This window comes from Myotis brandtii, unplaced genomic scaffold (assembly GCF_000412655.1).
Source record: "Myotis brandtii unplaced genomic scaffold, ASM41265v1 scaffold1811, whole genome shotgun sequence".
NCBI classification, from domain to species: domain Eukaryota; kingdom Metazoa; phylum Chordata; class Mammalia; order Chiroptera; family Vespertilionidae; genus Myotis; species Myotis brandtii.
This window is the reverse complement of record NW_005356716.1, coordinates 565,130-583,400: the sequence shown is the minus strand read 5'-3', so window position 1 is coordinate 583,400 and position 18,271 is coordinate 565,130.

Genomic DNA, 18,271 nt, shown 5'->3' with positions numbered 1-18,271 from the left:
CATGGGTTTGATCCTGGTCAAGGGCACATGCCCGGGTTGCGGGCTCCATTCCCAGTAGGGGGTGTGCAGGAGGCAGCCAATCAATGATTCTCATTGTTGATGTTTCTATCTCTGTCTCCTCCCTTCCTCTCTGAAATCAATAAAGATTTATTTTTTTAAAAGGCAGGTAGTAAGTAATTCTGCCAGAGCATCCACTAGAGGCATATGGTTAATTCAGAGTTCCTTTGGAGTAAAAGCTCCAAAATAATTAACCTAAATATTAAAAGAGAAAAGTTGCGATTTATTACATGGATACAGAAATTTCTTAGAATCCAAGGATTAAGTAAAGGTATTTACAAACTTAAAGCAAAGAAAAAAATAACCCAAAAATTTGGCAACTGAAACCACTATCTTCACCTTTTAGGGGCCACATGGTCTCTTTCATACTAGGTAGCCAACTCATCTCTCTTCCAACAGCTGCCTCACTAATTGTATTGCCTCGCTAGAGGCAATACATAATCAACAACGTTAATTCCATTAACTGAACTCTCGGTCTTAGGGCCAGCCGTTTAATTATTATTGCATCAATATCTCTAAGCTAAATTTCTCAAGGGGAAAATTTTCACATCCCTAGTAAAATGTTGGGCATGGTGATAAAATAGCAAAACAAGAGAGGTTCACAAAAATCAATGTTTATTGTAAAAAAAGCTGTCCAATAAATTATTTATTCATATTAATTTCTTCTTTCTTTCAGTGAGTGTAGAGTATCTACTATTAACCTAGCAGTGTGTGAAGGCAGAGGATACCATCATAAACAGAAACATATTCTCTCTGTTCTTAGGGAACTACTAGTTTACTGTTTAGAGGTGGGTCAGACTTTAATCAAGTAATCACACTAACATGAATAGATAGATATTAGAACACACTACAAAGAAGAAGTTCATAGCCCTGCAAGAGCATCCGACACACTTGACCTTGTCAAGGAAGTCAGGAAAATATTATTGAACATGGAGCAAGTGAGCTATAATATGGATGCATAGAATGAACCCAACACGGAGAAGAAGATTCCATTTAGAAGGAAAAAAATCTGGAAAATCCCTGTAGCAGGTTCAACCAAAGAAATATAAAAAGCCACTGGGACTGGCCACAGAGTGTAAGCATGTGGGAAATAAAGTTATAGCTCAAATAGACAGCCTTGCTGCACTTTGCAGACCAGGAAGGGTACCTTTAACATTTAAAGTTTTTAAGGTGTAAGTTAACATGACACCATCCAATGTATGCTTTGAAAACTTAACTCTGGCTGCAGTACTGAGAAGGAATTAGAAAGCTTAGAGGTGTGATGGTTAAATCTGATGTGTCAACTTGGCTGGGATGTGGTGTCCAGTCAGTGTCCACACCTAAATCATAGTCTAGGTGTTGCTCTGAGGGCATTCTGTAGATGTGATGAGCATCTATAATCTGTTGATTTTAAATAAAGGAGATTACCCTCCCCTCTGTGTATGGGTCTCACCTAATCAGTTGCAGACCGTGAGAGGAAGAACTGAGGTTTCCTAGAGAATAAGGAATTTTGCCTCCAGACTATTACATAGAAATACTGCCCAAGTTTCTACCCTGATGGCTTTCCCCACAGATTTCAGAGGCAAGACTCTCACATCAACACTGCTTGAGTTTCCAGCCTGCCACCTGGTCTTCCCTATGAGTTTCAGACTTGCCAAGCCTCACAATTGTGTAAGCCAATTACTTAAAATAAGTATATATATATATTTTTTTCTGAAGAATCCTGACAATTCTGATACAAGGAACTAAAACATAATTTTGTAATCAAACTAGCAAGGGTTTATAGTAGTTTGAAGAGTCTTGGTGTTAGATATTAAGAAAAATTGCCACCACCAGCTCCCTTTTGGCTCCTCATGCCATTAAGCCAATTTGCAATAAAAGGAAAAAAGAAAATCTCATGGCTTAAGCTTTACCAATGAATAATAGGAGACAGGAAGGTGCCAACCAAAACATTATTCTCCCTTCATCTTCTTCCACCCTGATGGACTAATCCGAGGCACAGTGGTTCTGTAAGTCTTGTCCAGAGACATCTCATGTGACCAAGAAAGCACCTATCTTTTCTTCTCATGCTGTAGCCAGCTTGGTAACAGGCCCCCTATTTCCACTTTGCCTCCTCCCCTTCCTTTCTTTCTCTCCCACACTCTCCCTGCCATGGGATTTGGCACTCACTAACGTATTACCATGCAAGGAAAAAAGGAGTTAGAAACATTGCCGGATTTCAGTTTACACAGTAAAATCAACACAATTTGATGGTGCATTAGATGTGGAGGGAATTTAGGGATGAGTGGGTTAGGTAAAAACATGGCGTTTCTGGCTAAGCCTAATTGGATTATAGTGGCACTCATCAAAATGAGTTCTGTTTGATTTCAAAGATTCCTCCAAGATTTTCTAGAAAAGAAAAGATGTAGACAAGATGTCAGGCTATATCTGTCTGGGATTCAGAGAAAAAATGTGGTCTGGAGATATTTGTGTGCCATCTGGAGACAACCAATGACAGACAGCATTGGTGAGAAGAGGCAACCTGGGCAGAAAACAGAGAGGGAGAAAGACAGGGGCCGAGAAGCAAGCTGAACAGCTTTTCAACAATGACAGGTCCTTGGAATTTACTGGATGCTCAAAAACCATTATGACATGCACGCGCGCGCGCGCACACACACACACACACAGTCCTCTTTCTGATTGCATGCTAAAGTAAGGAACATTTTAGCTGATAGAGTAAAAACAGAGCTTGTTAAACAAAGTTATTGACACTAACATTATTAAGATTTCAACACAGGGTTGGGCAAAAGTGGGTTTATAGTTGTGAATATATAAAACACAGAGTTTATTCTTGTATTATTATTTATTAATGATTGTATTATTTTCCACACGGACAACTGTAAATCTACTTTTGCCTCACACTGCAATATTGCTTTCCCCAAATATACTTCAGAGGTAAAAGTAAACTCAACAGTTTCCCCTTCCATGAAGCCCTCCTGATTACTCCTCTCTAACTTGAATGTGCATCCTTTGAGCATGTATCTCTACTAGAACAGTTCAGGATTTCCTCTCCGCCTGTCCCAGTAGATTTTTTGCACCAGGAGGATAGTAGTTATTCATGCCAATATTCCCACTATTCATCTGGAATTTACTGGATGCTCAAAGCCATTATGATATAAAGAAGCACATGCAATCTCAGAAGTGTGCTATTTATTTTACCATAGCTATTATCATCAGTTACATCAAAGTACAGATATTTTGGCAGTCCTAAAATTCCACTTCCAAGGTGTCCTTCTAAAAGGCATTTCAAAGTATGAAGGGCCATAAACCTACATTCCACCTATGTATTTTTCATCCATAATGTGTTTCCATTAATGAAAACATTTTCATCAGTATTTTACGGATGCTTCCAAAAGAGTCATTTGCTTCTGATTTCAGTGATCCAGCTCGTAAGCAATAGGATGATGGTGCAGATACACCAGAAAGCCAGAACCCAGGGGTTTGGCCATGATTATAAAAAAGAAGGTGCTGCCCTAGCCAGTTTTGCTCAGTGGATAGAGCATCAGCCTGTGGACCAAAGGGTCCTGGGTTTGATTCCAGGCAAGGGCACCTACTTTGGTTGCAGGCTCCTCCCCAGCCCAGACTCTGGTCAGGGCTCGTGCAGGAGGCAACCAATCGATGTATCTTTCACACATCAATGTTCCTCTCTCTGTGTCTCTCCCCCTCCCTTCCACTCTCTAAAAATCAATGGAAAAATATCCTCAGGTGAGGATTACAAAAAAATGAAGAAGATGCATTCTGAGCACTGTGGCAGCTCGTCACTGCCCAAGAAGAGAAGGCAGTTTGAAGGCTTTCATCCAGAGCATGGCCACGGAGGTCAGCAGTAAATAGTTTATAGAACTGCCCCAAAGGGAGCTCCTCTAACAACTTTCCCTAAACCTGTCAGGTCCTATGGGTTCAAACTAAGAATTGTACGTTCTATACCTCTACTCAAGGTTATTGAAAAATCCTCTTTTGAAAGTGCATCAGTGGTTTTAAAAGTACACATGGAGAGAAAAGTGAAAGATGCATTTTCTAAGAAAAACAAATTAAAGTACGTCTTCCTTTTTTTGCTGTTGTTGTTTTGGTTTTTGTTTTTTTGAATTTTTTTTTATATTTTTAAGACAGAACCAGCGTTGATGTGATGGGTGCACTGAACATGTCAGGCAGAATGTTATCAAAAGAAGTAGTTTAAAGCCACTCCTGTGGGGGAGATACATACTGTACTTTGATGTCTGACTGTCCTTGCCTTACATGAAAGTATTTGGTTTAGACAAAAATTCTCTTTGACCCAGAAATGACAAACACACACAATTAATGTAAAAACAACAAATATAGACCTTGGACCATGGGACTTTGAACCCTTTGATTAAAGTCAGTTCAAACAACCTGACCATATATTGCTTTTTAAAGAAGCCCCAATTTGTAAACTAGGAATAAAATGGTTTCACGAGGTCTTCTGAGAAAATAACAAAACTGGAAGTTGAATCTCAAGTATTCTTTTGGTCCCTGGAACTCCACTAAAATCCATTGCTTCTGCAAAGACAAATGCCCTCATTGCTTGACTAAATTTTTAAGCAATTAACTGAATATCTTGCTTGATTACAAATGTTAAGCAATTAGCTGAATCAATCTCTCTCTCTCTCTTTCTCTCTCTTTCTCTCTCTCTCTCTCTCCAAAGCAATTGACAAGAAAATTAGAGCAAAATAATTCTTTTTAGAGACATGAAATAATTGGCTACCCAGGGCTATCTTTTTTCCCATATTTCTGTTTTGCCTGAAGCTAACTCCGGCTATGAGCAAGGACCCCTATGCATGCTAAAGAAATCCAATCCTTTCTGATTATAATCAAACCAACACAACATTTCATATGTAAGACCTGAGCAACCACTGAGTAACAAATATGCCCTTTCAGTGAATCCCAGGCTAGTTTCCTATCTGACTTGATATCAATAGATTCAGGTGATGTGGTGCCGTAAACTCAGCCCGGTGGCTCTGCCCAAGGAACTTGGGAGGAGGGGCAGTTGGCCTAAAGGAAAATGCTGCAGGAAGAGAACTTTTCTCCCTTTTGCCTCCCTTTTCTCTCTTTTCTTCAGAAGCAAATTCCTGTGGGCTCCTGTTCAGCCTAGAGGCATTTGTCTGAAAGGTGGAGGCACATTCTCCAAAGGGGAAAGGAGGGAAATAAGCCACCCCCTTCCTCCAGCAGGGACGGGGGTTCCAGGGGGAGATTAGGAACTAACGGGGGGTGCAGAAGAGGGGAGCTCCATTTGTGTGCACAGTAATTTGCTAAATTCCAGCAGGCAGACCACCAGTGTGCAAACAGAAGCATGGGAGGGGGTGAGCCAGCAAGGGGACCTGGGGGAAGCAAGAAAGAGATGGGACGTGGGTACAGGGCTGGGATTCCCAGCCACTGCATTCCTTTCTAAAGAAAAAGAATGTGCATCCAGGAAAAGGGGCCAATGTACTGGGCGAGGAATCCCACTTAATGTTGGCTCATTCTATGTTTTGGTTTTGAAATTACTCTATGTCTCCACACAAAGGAGAGGGCCAGCCCATCCACATCAGGATAGTTCCGATACCTTTAACTCAGTGTGAACTGTGACAGCTTCCTCCCAGGACACAGAAAGCCCAAGACACTCCTAATTGACAAGGCTCCATAGATACTAAAAAATTAAGAAGTAACAAAATAGGATAATGAGAATGAGATTCTAATTTCAATGCTCACTTTCACAAATGAAGAGATAAAATGGGTATCTCTTCCAATATTATCTAAGCGAACACCATTTGGGAGTGCATATGCAATTCCACGTGCAAATAATGCCCAAGAAGAGAAAAGGAGACTTGAGCAAATCAGGACACCTCCCTTCACCCCTTATTACCACGCTGGCCCTATCCAGAGCCCTGAATCTGAGTACCGGAAAGTCTCACCATCTGAGTCAAAGAGAGTCAGTTCTCTATGGGGATTGGCTGGGTGGGGGTCATGCCAGGTAGCCCAGATGAGGAGTTGATGAGGGATGACCCTCTGATCCTGCTCAGTGTCAGGAAGAACCTGCTTCTAGGGGCTACTCATTACCCTCCAACTGAGGAAGTCACTTTCAGTAACCTCGCATCTCACAAGGCAGGGCTCCCTACTGGACAGGACTGGTTACACTAGGGAAACTCGGAAACCATCCCCAAAAGTTGCCCTTCAGCCTGAAGAGTTGAATCAATTACAACAAGGCTCGCTCACCTATGTAAATGCAGGCTCTCTCATGTGCCACAACGGCGCTATGAAAAATGGACATACCTGGCTATATTGATCTTGTCCCAGGTTCTGTGCTGATGTGGAGGCTGCTTGGAGCAGTCGTGAGTTCTGGGGACCAACTGCCTGGGTACCAAATGCCACACCATCACTTACTCTTTATAGTCCATCCCTTGTGTCTCCGTTTTCTCATCTGTAAAAGAGATCATTACAGTCCTTACTGATTTGGGTTGTCAGGAGAATGAAATGACTTAGTTCATGTGAAGGTACCTAGGAGAATGCCAGGTACATAGTGAGCACTAAGAGTTACCTGTTACTGTGACATAGCCACTCCTCTCCATAACTTTAGGCAGTCTCTGTTTTTATTCCATTTTAAGAATTTAACTGACACTTGGGGCAGTTAAAGAAGGTGCCTATGTTATGTACAAAGGCAGGTGGAGGTTCAAACTCAAGTTTTTCAGATTGGAACATTTACTACACTGATAATCATTTACTTTCTCACACTATGGATACCTTCACAGAAGAAGCTGAATGACTGCAAAAACTCATGTGAAGATTTTAAAAACGCAATATATAGCATTTTTCACTTTTTTTCGGAGACAAGAATACAGTAAGCTGAACAGTTTATTGTTTATTTTACTTTCTATCCACCTCTTGCCTCTTTATTTTTCTCTCTTCTGCCTATTTCTCTGTCTAATGATAAAATGATCTGACAAAACACAAAATTCAAATTATGTACTAGTGCCTTAAATGGTTCCAGTTCATTTAACTCACCATGAGCATTCATTACGGCTAATTATTGTAACAGATTTTTTATTATTCATAATTATTTTTTCATGTTGTAATGATCATAAATTTTAAAAATTCTGGTCATCATGAGTCACCACTCAGGCTCATCAGGGATTTTTTTTTCTTCCTTTTCCCCTCACAGAACATTTAGATGCTCATTATCATCAATTTATCCATAAGTTGTTACTATTCACATCCCATAAAGCCCTTGTGGGGTATGCAGAGTGACTTCAGAAATGCAGCAGTTCTCAGACCTAATGACAAACCGATGCTCTGCCTAATTTTAGAAAATCAAATTAACTACCTCTGATTAAATGTACAGCCAGCTTCACCATGTTAACTGTGTCAGGTTCAGGACTCCAGGCAGAGAGATGCTTCCTTAACTCATCACTATGCAGAAAATGTATTTCTTTAAAAGATCATCCTTCCAAACTGGTCGACTAGGCAAATGTAAGCATTCCCTGGGAACAGGAAAATGATGAGCAAAAGACTCTCCATTAGGCAGAGAAGTGCATTTACATGATCAGAGATTAGAATCAGAATGTAACTGAGTGCAAATCTCAGGCTGCATGAAGCAAATCTTATTTCATTATTTTCTTTAGATCAACTTGGTTTTGGTTGTTGAGTGTCTCCTTCCTTGTCTAGCTCATGGGAATTTCAGATGTTCTTCGGAAGTTCTTGGAAAGCTGAGGGTACCTGAAGGGCAAATTCTACCCCTTGAGGCTGTGCCAAGAATGGGGACTTATTCAGTGCTGACCTGTCACCACCAGTGTGGTTCCTCTGCCATGTCCAGGGCAGAAATCTGTGGCTTAGTTGGGAGTCCTGGACGTAAGATCCACCTTGAGCAGGCTCTCTCAGGTGCTGCCACATCCTCAAGCCCCCCTACAGCATCCACTTCTCGGTGCCCTCATGTGCAGTAATTTACTGAGAGGCAATCTCTTCTCCAAACTCTCATCTTAGGAAATGTCCTCCAGCTGCGTGGCATTAATCTAAATGTTCATGAATCTTACATATGGAATCACAAGTTCTGAGCTGCTCTCAGCTTCAGCCTCTATGCCAGTGGTTCTCAACCTTGGCTGCACATTAGAATCACCTGGGAATCTTTTTAACCCATAACAAAGAAACAGAATTTCCGGGGGATGAGGCCCAGAAATCAGGATTTTAAAAAGATTCCCAGGTGATTCTAATGTGCAGCCAAGGTTGAGAACCACTGCTTTATGCTTTCTCAATATCGCTTTGTATGCATCTAGTAAACATTCACAACATTGTATGCCTAAGCAAAAACACTGATTAGCTTCCCGAAACCTGTTCCTTTAAAGGTTCCACATTTCTGTAAAAGGCACCCCCTACACTCTCACTTAAGTTAGGCCCCAGAGTCATCATTGGTTCCTTTCTTCCTTTCCCGCAGCTCAGCAACCTCTCAGCAAACCCTAGAAACACTGTCTCCATAATCTGGCCTGCATCTGACTACCTGTGTCCATCATCACCATAAAACCTAGTCTGAGCTCCATCATCTGACACCTGGACATCTAACACCTTGTCTCTCAGCCTTGACCCTTACCTCTTATACTCCATTCTCTCTGCAAGTCAGACTGATCATTCTAAAGCATAAATCAGATCATGTCATACTTTTGCTTAAAACCTGTCAGTTACTTTTCATTATATTTAAAATCCAAACAGTCCTGCCTTACAAAACTACAGGATCTGGCCTCTGACTTCCTCATCTACCACTACATCGCTTCCCTCTCTCCCCTTCATCCACAAGGCTCCAGCCATGGTAGCCTTCTTCCTGTCCTTAAATCAAGGTTATCTATTGGGCAGTTGATATTTATTGCTCCAGGTGTTGTCATGGAGCACTCTACAGGTATTTTTTTCATTTAATCCTCATGACAGCTTTTAAATTAGCTACGATTATTAGGACAAATGAAAAAATAAAATAGATGCTTAGAAACATATGACAGGTCAGGGTGAGAGAAATAGGAGAAGGAAAATAATTTGAATGTAGTTTGGTGCATAAGTGTCCCGACGGGATTGCTTCTCGGCCAGGCACTCTTCGTCAGATGTGTTCACCACACTGCAAAGCTTTCTGTCACACATGGTCAGTCCCCCTGCCCACCCTGGCTTCACGGCAGGTACTCTTCTAAACTCTAGGCATTTTTCACGCAGTCAGTTAGAAATTACTGCCAGTCAAATCAATCAGTAAAATAACTGGCTAAAGTGATGTGTTACGGAATGACTAAGTGTTCAGTAGTATTTTTCTTTTGCTTCTCTGAATTGACAGGTCATATCAGTCAGAAGAAATTGCCAGCCCCAAGTCAACAAAGCATCAATTGTTTCTCTGTGCTCTTTCCAAGAAAACGTTAAAAATCACCCACCACAAAGCGCATTGCCGTATTTGCTGCATTGCTGAAGTCTGATGCAAGACAGGCAGGGAGAAGTCAGCTTTATTTAGTAACTAATTCATTAGAGTTTACCGTGCACCAGGCACTTCACTACTATTACGTAGTTAAGTCCTATTAACAATCCTTGAGGCACGTTTTTAACCCCATTTTACAGATGAAACTGATTGGCTTACAGGTTAAGTCACTGAGAGCAAGGCAGACAGCTAGTGGGTGCTGGAGCCAGAATCATTCAACACCACTCAAGCTCTAGGTCACCAGCGCTACGCTCTTAAACTCAGACCCACTGCAGTCAGATCACACACCTCAGCTCATGGTGGCCCCTTTGGACATTCCATACGTCTGGAAATACCAACCAGCTGGAAGTCATTCAGTATAGCGGTGGTCAAGACAATGAGATGATTCTGCAGAAGAGATCTGGTAGGACTACAGCTCAATATTTACAGAATCATTCTCTGTTTTTCCAGCAGGCCAGTCTAGCTCAGATGATGCAAAATAATTGTGGTATTTCGTTCATTTTTCTGTCTGCTTGCTTTTTCCCTCCTTCGTTCAAAATTACTGTGAGAATGGCATAGTAGTTAAGAGCACGGTCATTGGAATGGAGCAGACTTAGGAGCAGGTGGTCCATGCTGAAGTTGAAGCTGAAGTTGCCACATTCTCTTTCTCCATCCACCCATCAAAGGACATTTAGGTTCTTTTGTTATCTTGAGGACTGTGAATAATGAATAGGGTGTGCAGATATCCCCTCCGGGTACCAATTTCATTTCTTTTGGGTGGATACCCAGAAGTGGGATTGCTGCATCATGTGGTAGTTATAGTTTTAAATTTTTTTTTAGGAACCTCCATACTGTTTTCCATAATGGCTGTACCAATTTACATTTCCATCAATAGTGTACAAGGATCCCTTTTTCCACATTCTTACCAACATTTGTTATTTCTTGTCTTTTTTATAACAGCCATACTAACAGTTGTGAGGTGACATCTCACTTTGGTTTTGATCTGCTTTTTCCTAATGATTAGTGATGTTTTCCTTTTTTTAAAGATGGCATCTATTATAGAGTATTTATATGCTGATATAAACAATCCAGCAAAGAGGAAAAGATTAATAGCACAGGAAAATGAGGACAGAATTGTTGGAACTTTCCCTAAAGTAGAGGAGATGGGATGGGATCCAGTGCACAAGGGTGGGGTTGGCCTCAAAGAGAAATATGGATGTTCCATCCACAGTGGTGGGAGGGAATGCAGAGTAAAATGGGCTCGCATCCAGAGGAAACAGAAGGGCTGATTCTTTCTTTCTGATTCCTTTTGATGTTTTCATAAAACAGAGAGCACATTTAATAACAAAGACATGGAGCGGGGAGTGAGTGCAGAGGCTTAGGAAAGCGAGAAGATATAAAATAGTCATCTTGGATAGAAGATAAATGGTCTAGAGCTGGTTGATCGAACTACCCCTGGTGGGCCAAATCCACCCGACTGCTTGTTTTCGTAAACACTTTGGTTGGAGGAAAGCCACATCCATTCATATGTGCACTATCTATGGCTGCTCTCCTGCTAGATGACTGAATGGTGACAGAGAACTTATGGCCCCCAAAGCTTAAAATACTTTCTATCTGCAACCCCTGGTCTAGAGAGTTGAGTTGGATTTTGAAAAAGTGTTAAGGGTCACAAGGTCTTGGTCATATATTTAGAGATTAATAAATATAAATGTGACTGTGTGTGAGGTGGAGGGATGGGGAAATTGTCTCCAGATATCTTCAACTGTTCAGGTACAAGAGTAGAAGAGAAAGAGAGTAGCAATTAACCAGGATGGGTGTTCAACCAGGCCAACATGATAAAGGAAAAGAAATAGAGAGGGGTTGAGGGGGGATAAAGGGCTGAGTGATGGATTTTGGAATCAGTGCTAATTAAAAGGAAGAGAAACAGTAAGATGAAGTATCAGTGGATCTTAAGTCTTAGTGGGCTTCTAGAAATATTAAATCGAGGTATTAATGGGAATGAGAACTAAAAGCAGCAGAAGAAAGACAATTCTTGAAATGAAAATTATGGACCAGTTGCCATTTAGGTAATGAAAAAGAAAGTGAATCATTAAAGTGAGATAAGTATAAAATAACACAAATGTAATATTTGCTCTTCAGAAATAATGCCCCATACAAATATAAGAAATTATTTCCAGTCTTCTAGACTTGAATTTTGCACATAGTATAGCATTTCAATTTTGGGAGCACATTTGGAAAGCGTGAGCAGTGAAGAACTTCCCTTGTTTGTCTAGTTTCCAAGAGATTGGTGAAATTGCATTAGAAAGAGAAAAAATGAAAAACAGGTAGGAGAAAGTATATGAGCTTTCAATGTATGTCTTATTAATAATTCCATCTCTCCAGGGAAATGGCTGCAACTGAAAGACACTAGCCAGGATTACTGTCCCTGGATGGCTTAGATGACAGATAGAAAGCAGAAACTGCAGATTTCACTATTTCCCCACACTGTTGATGAAATGAGGCACAGGCTGAGTTATGTGAGGTTTTTCAGGTCTTTCCAAACTAAACATAGTTTGTCAGTTTTCAAAATCATAAAGAATGAACCATCTTCCTACCCTCACCCCTGACCCCACTCATATAGCTTTTTCTTTTTTAATCATTGTGTCTCTTACATCAAACACTTGAAATGGGGAGATTGCTCATCTTAGCTGACTTAGTCCATGCTTGCCATCCTTCCTGATCCACCTTCAAAGTTATGAACGCATTCCAAACTGATTAAATGGGTCACAGCCTCTTGGAGAGGCCAAAGCCAGCTGGTTCTAGTCAATTGTATTCCTTCCAATTGGCAAACGATAAATGGGGTGTGTTTTTTTTTCTCAGGAGGTTGACTCTGCAGTTGGTGATTGATGACTTGATATTATGCTTTTCAGGCTGGGGTAACATCTCACCCCAACCAGGATCCATGAATCTATCTAGATCTTGGGTTAGCCCGCCTGCCTACCACAAAACACTACATATGAGTGTATTTGTAAATTCAGTTATAAGTTCAAAGAGACATTAACCAATTTACACACACATACATACACACACACACACACACACACATACACACACCAATATACTAGTTATGAAGAAATAGAGATGAAAGGGAGATAGTTGTCCACAGATATAACAGTCTACTGGGGTGATAGAAAAATCCTATATAATAAAGAGTTAATATGCAAATTAGACCAGACAGCAGAACAACCTTCTGGAATGACCGGAGGCGGGGCCATGGAGTGTGAGGCAACCAGGGCTGCAAGGGCCAAGGCAGCCAGGGCTGCGAGGGCCTACCCTTGCATGAATTTTGTGCATTGTGCCTCTTGTAGATAATAAGAAGTTAAGTTTGATTAAGTAATAGATTGAATCATTGAAAAGGAAAATAAAAGAGGAACATCTAACTCAGCTCATAACAGGGTTTCATAATCTCAGCTATTGACATTTTGAGCTAGATGATTCCTTGTGGTAAGGGCTGTTGTATATATCGTAGAATGTTTACCATCATCACTGACCTCTACCCAGTAGATGACAACAGTACCCTCCAAAATTATGACAACCAAAGATATCTTCTGACATTATCAATTATCTTTAAAGGAGCAGAAAGACAAAATCACACTCATGTCAGGACCACTAGACTAAAACATCAGAGAAGGTTACAAAGATAAGGTTACACCAGAACTAGATCTCTAAGTATAAGTAGTCCTTTCCTCAATAAATAGAATAAAAGTTTTTCTAAAGAAAAGGAAACAGCATATGAAGAGATGGCATACCCAGAGAATTGTAAGTACCTGCCGTATAGACAAAGAACAGAGCATATAAGGATAGACTACAAAGATAGACTGGACCCATATTGATCAAAACACTCACAATAAGAATATATTTTGGCAGTTCCAAACAAGGCATATTAACAAAATTACCTATGCAGATATTAAAAATATAGACATCTAATCCCAATCTTACTAAATAAGAATCTTTAAGAGTAGGGCTCAGGAATGCATATATTTTAAAAGCTCTTTATTTAAAAGCTCTTTATTATAAGTCTTGTTACTCAATATTTGGGTACCTGTTAGATATGCAGAATTTCAGGCAAAACTACAAAATCAGAATCTGCAATATCACAAGACCCCAAGTGATTCTTATATATGCTTTAGTCTAGAGGAAGTCTTTCAGAAACACAGAAGTAAATTCCATTAATGACCACTAGAATACTAGTATACAGTAGGCATTTTAAGCACTGTTAAGATATACTAGTAAAGGGAACTTACATAAAAATAGGTACCATTGAATTACTCTTTTCAAGTTTGTCCCACATGATAAATCAAAGATTTGTTGTTACTAATATTAAATATGGCCAGCTTTTCATAAAATCATATAGTAAAGCAAGGGAGGGGGTGAATGTCACCATTGATCATAAAATAACCTCTTATGACCCCAAATTCAATCCTGATGAAAATCTGCATCTCTTAGAATAAAAAAAAAAGAACTCAATATTTCAGAGCCAATGAAAGGCCAAGGGGAATTTACTCAATGCTGAAAAAATGAAAGGAAATTGGTATTACTTTTAAAGAGTATTTCACGTTTGTCATTTTAGATTAATATACTTTAATTCCAGGCTGAATTGGAAATTTAACTTACTTATAGACAATGGAGAGATAGCTGACCATAGAAACTAGTAATGACCACTGGGAGAACATTTGCAAATTGCCAAATACTGTACTAATGTTTCACGTGAGTAATGATTTGTCACAGGAATTATTACTCCATTTCACAGATGAAATGCTGAACAGGAATGTTGATAGCCTCAGAGCTAATAAGCATTAGAGTCTGAGTGTAATCCCCCATCATCTGAATTCCTGCCCCATGCTCCTGACCACTGTAATTTCAACTTAATTGTAAGAAGACACATATCTACGTCACAACCATACCACTCTGAAGGCTTAATCACAAAAGGTCTGAGTCGGTTTCTTCAACTTTAAGACAGAATAAGTATTATCTATGGAAGCAACTTAAGTGCCCATCAGTAGATAGCTGGATAAAGAAGATGTGGTACATGTATACAATAGAATATTGCTCTATCATAAAAAGAACATATAGCTCTTTGTGACAACACGGGTGGACCTTCACATGCTTAGGAAGTCTGGCCTCTCTGCCATGAGATATGCTGGATGCAACTCAATTGTTGCATCAATTGTCCAAGTTGTTAGATGTCCATTAAATGGCTCTGGGTAGGGCTGTGGGGGCAGGAGAGAGAAAGTCTCCTGGGAACACAAGATGCGAACACCTAACTAAAGATGCCTTAAAAAAGACTAACCTCTTTCCAGACGTCTGGCCTGCCTCTTTAAATGCAACATCAGAGATGTGAGATAAAATGTTATTTTAAGGATCTCCTCTGCAAAGTGGAAACTGACATTTTCCTCCATTTTAATTGGTTACTCTCTTTGACAGCTATCAGAAGTATTATGCAGTGTTGCTACACTGCACATAGGGAGGTGAGGAAAAGCAAAATCTACACGGGTCTTTCCTGCCAGCAGTAAAGAAGATCAAGTTAAGACACACATGAGGGAGAGTATAGGGTAGTGGTTAAGAGAAGAGACTGAGGTTGGATTCGGTGGGTGTGAATCCTGACACCGCTACTTACTATGACCTTGTATGAGTTATTCTGTGCCTCTTTTATAAAATGGGGATAATTAGACATAACTCATGGACTAAAGAATTCACGTAAAGTGCTTTGAACCAAAAGGGCAAACAGGGCACATAGGTCATAGCATGTGGTCTATCTGCTTGTAGAGTGATTTATAAGCCTGTCTCTGTACTAGACTCCGAACATTTGAGGGGATTAAAGATGTCTTAATTGTATCTGAGACCTTAACTTATCACTGGTGCTCAGTAAATGTTTGAACAAACATGTACATGTCAATACATTTACTCCTGAGGCTAAGCAAAGTCACAATAGATGGATTCACCTGAAATTATTCTCCCAGAGAAGTTTCTGGATCAGAACTGTATCAGCTTGTGAACTATACCCCCCCATGATATATTCACACGTGATGTCAACTAATATCAGGATCAGAACAAACTGACTTGACCAACAGTAGTCAAAACAACTGATGTCACTGTTTCAGGATGCTGTCAGCTGGATGAGCCCTGCCTCCTGTCTTTCTCACACACTCAGGCAAACTCGTGAAGGCATGAATTTCACTGGACAGTCAGGTCCATAAAAATGTGAAGCAGGACAAAAGGCAGCTGAGAATTAGCTGGAGGGAAATTATTCTCCCATGTCTTCCCTAATTCAGCATTTCATAATACTGAGTCTCTACTTGACTGTGAGCTGTGCAGATGCTGCCTTTACTAAGGGTGCAGCTGAGAAGCTGTGAGCCAATGCAAGCAAAATGCAGGCACCTGTGTTAAAGTGCAAACAATCATGAGGGTGAGGTGCTCACCCTAGTCATTACAATAGGAAATTGGATTATTCTAAGCTTCTTCCTTTCACCCTACTGTGTTTAAACATACATCTCAGGAAGTAGGTGTGTGTGTGTGTGTGTGTGTGTGTGTGTGTGTGTGTGTGTGTTGAAAGCACTTACCATGAGATCTATCCTCTTAACCAATTTTGAAGTGCACATAACTGCACTGTTAACCATGGTCATCACTATGTTGAACAGATCTCTAGACCTTATTCTCTACCATAAATATAACTTCATATCCATTGAATAACAAGTCCCCATGCAAAAAGGCAAAAACCAAGGGACACGTGGATACTCTGCACTTGTTAACTGTCTCCTACCTTGATAGCGGTTAGGCTCTTGCAGGTGTTTGCAGATATCCAACTCATCAAGTTGTGTACATTAAATAGGTATAGTCCTTTGTATGTCTATTATACCTCAGTAAAACTCTTTAAAATTAAATCAGTTAAAATTATTTTTACTGGTTTTTTTTATAAAGACTAAGAAGAGCCTGCCTGGTGTGGCTAGTGGTTGAACATCAACCTATGAACCAGGGGGTCATGGTTTGATTCCCATCAAGGCATATGCCTGAGTTGCAGGCTCAGTCCCCAGTGTGGGCCATGCAGAAGGCAGCCAATCAATAATTCTCTCTCATCATTGATGTTTCTATCTCTCTTTCCCTCTCCCTTTCTCTCTGAAATATATATATATTTTTTATATATATAGAGAGAGAGAGAGAGAGAGAGAGAGAGAGAGAGAGAGAGAGAGACTAAGAAGGGGCATACTAAGTAGTAACCAAGGAGATCAATAAAAAGAAAAGAAAAAAACAGAAGATGATTGAATGCTGAAATCAGCAAAAAGGACAAATTCTTAGAAAGAAGCAAAGCAACAGAAAGCCTTCTTTGGGATATAGCAATGGGTTGAATGAAGATCCCATAGCTCCGTGAAAAATCATTGCTACAGGGGGGTGTTTTTTGGAAATTATGTTTGACCCACCCTGCTGTTCAGCTCAGTGTTAACCTCCAGGTTAACACTCAGCAAGACATTAGATACAACAAGATAAGGAGAGGAATCCCCAGAACGGCTCAGCGCAGACAAGTGAGACCACAGTTAATAAGAAGCTGGAAGTGTATGATAGAGAACAAATGTGCTTAATGAGGCTATTTGATAATTACCAGGATGTTGTAGGCACAAAGCAGGACATAGTGCAACCTACTTAGATGTTTGTTAATTTGGCCCAAGTGGGAAACAGGAGACTGTGTTCCTAGAGCTGCTGACGCTGAAACAACTTTATTGATGTCACTTCTCAGACAGAAACTCCAGCACTTTCCTTCAAAGCCTCTCCCTGGACACTAGAAATGAGTCGCAGGTGTCCAAAGTCTGTGAAAAGTCTAAAGCATAGTTTGAATCGTGAAAAAGAGTGTGGCTATGGCCCAGGAGACACCAAACACCAGGGCCAGACTCTGAGTATTTTAGGCTTACAGACCACACAGTCTCTGTCACAACTACCTAACTGCCTTGAGGCACAAAAGCAACCAAAACAAACATGTAAACAAGTTGGTGTGGCTGTGCTGCCAAAAAGTTCGTGTATAATCATGGAGATTTGAATTTCATTTAATTTTCACATGCCACAAATATCATTTTTCTTTGAATTTTATCAGCAATTTAAAGATGTGAAAATATTTTTATCTTACAGGCCATACAAAAATAGGTGGCAGGTTGGATTTGGACAAGGTCTGCAGTTTGCTGACTCCTAATGCACACTAACTCTAGTTAGTGACAGAATTATAGGATCAATTTGTGTGTGTGTGTGTGTGTGTGTATCCTTAAGTGTCAGCTAGAGTTATTATATTTTGCTTTTAGACCTAATTGGCATGGACTACTTTTCCAAGAGGAGGAAAGCCAAAGGCCATACATAGTCCTCTCTCTCTCTCTCTCTCTCTCTCTCTCCCTCTCTCCCTCTCTCTCTCCCCTTTTCTTTCTTTCTTTCTCTCTATCTCTCACCTCTATCACTATCTCTCTCTGTCCCTCTCCCTCCCCCAGCCAGCATTTATCATCTCTCATTGATACCCATTCATCCCTCAGCTCCACTCCAATTATAATGCAGTACAATTTAGCAATATCATTTGCTGACCTATATTTGCTAATGTTTTAAATCGTGGGGGAAATTTTAAAAATATATCTTGCATCATGTGGAAATTATGTTAAGTTCAAATTTCTATGACAATAAATAACATTTTGGCAATACAATCAGAAATTACATTATAATAAATAAGCTTTTATATGTAGTGGGGGGGGGGGAGTTCTTAGAATCAGACAGTCCTGCGTTTAGCCC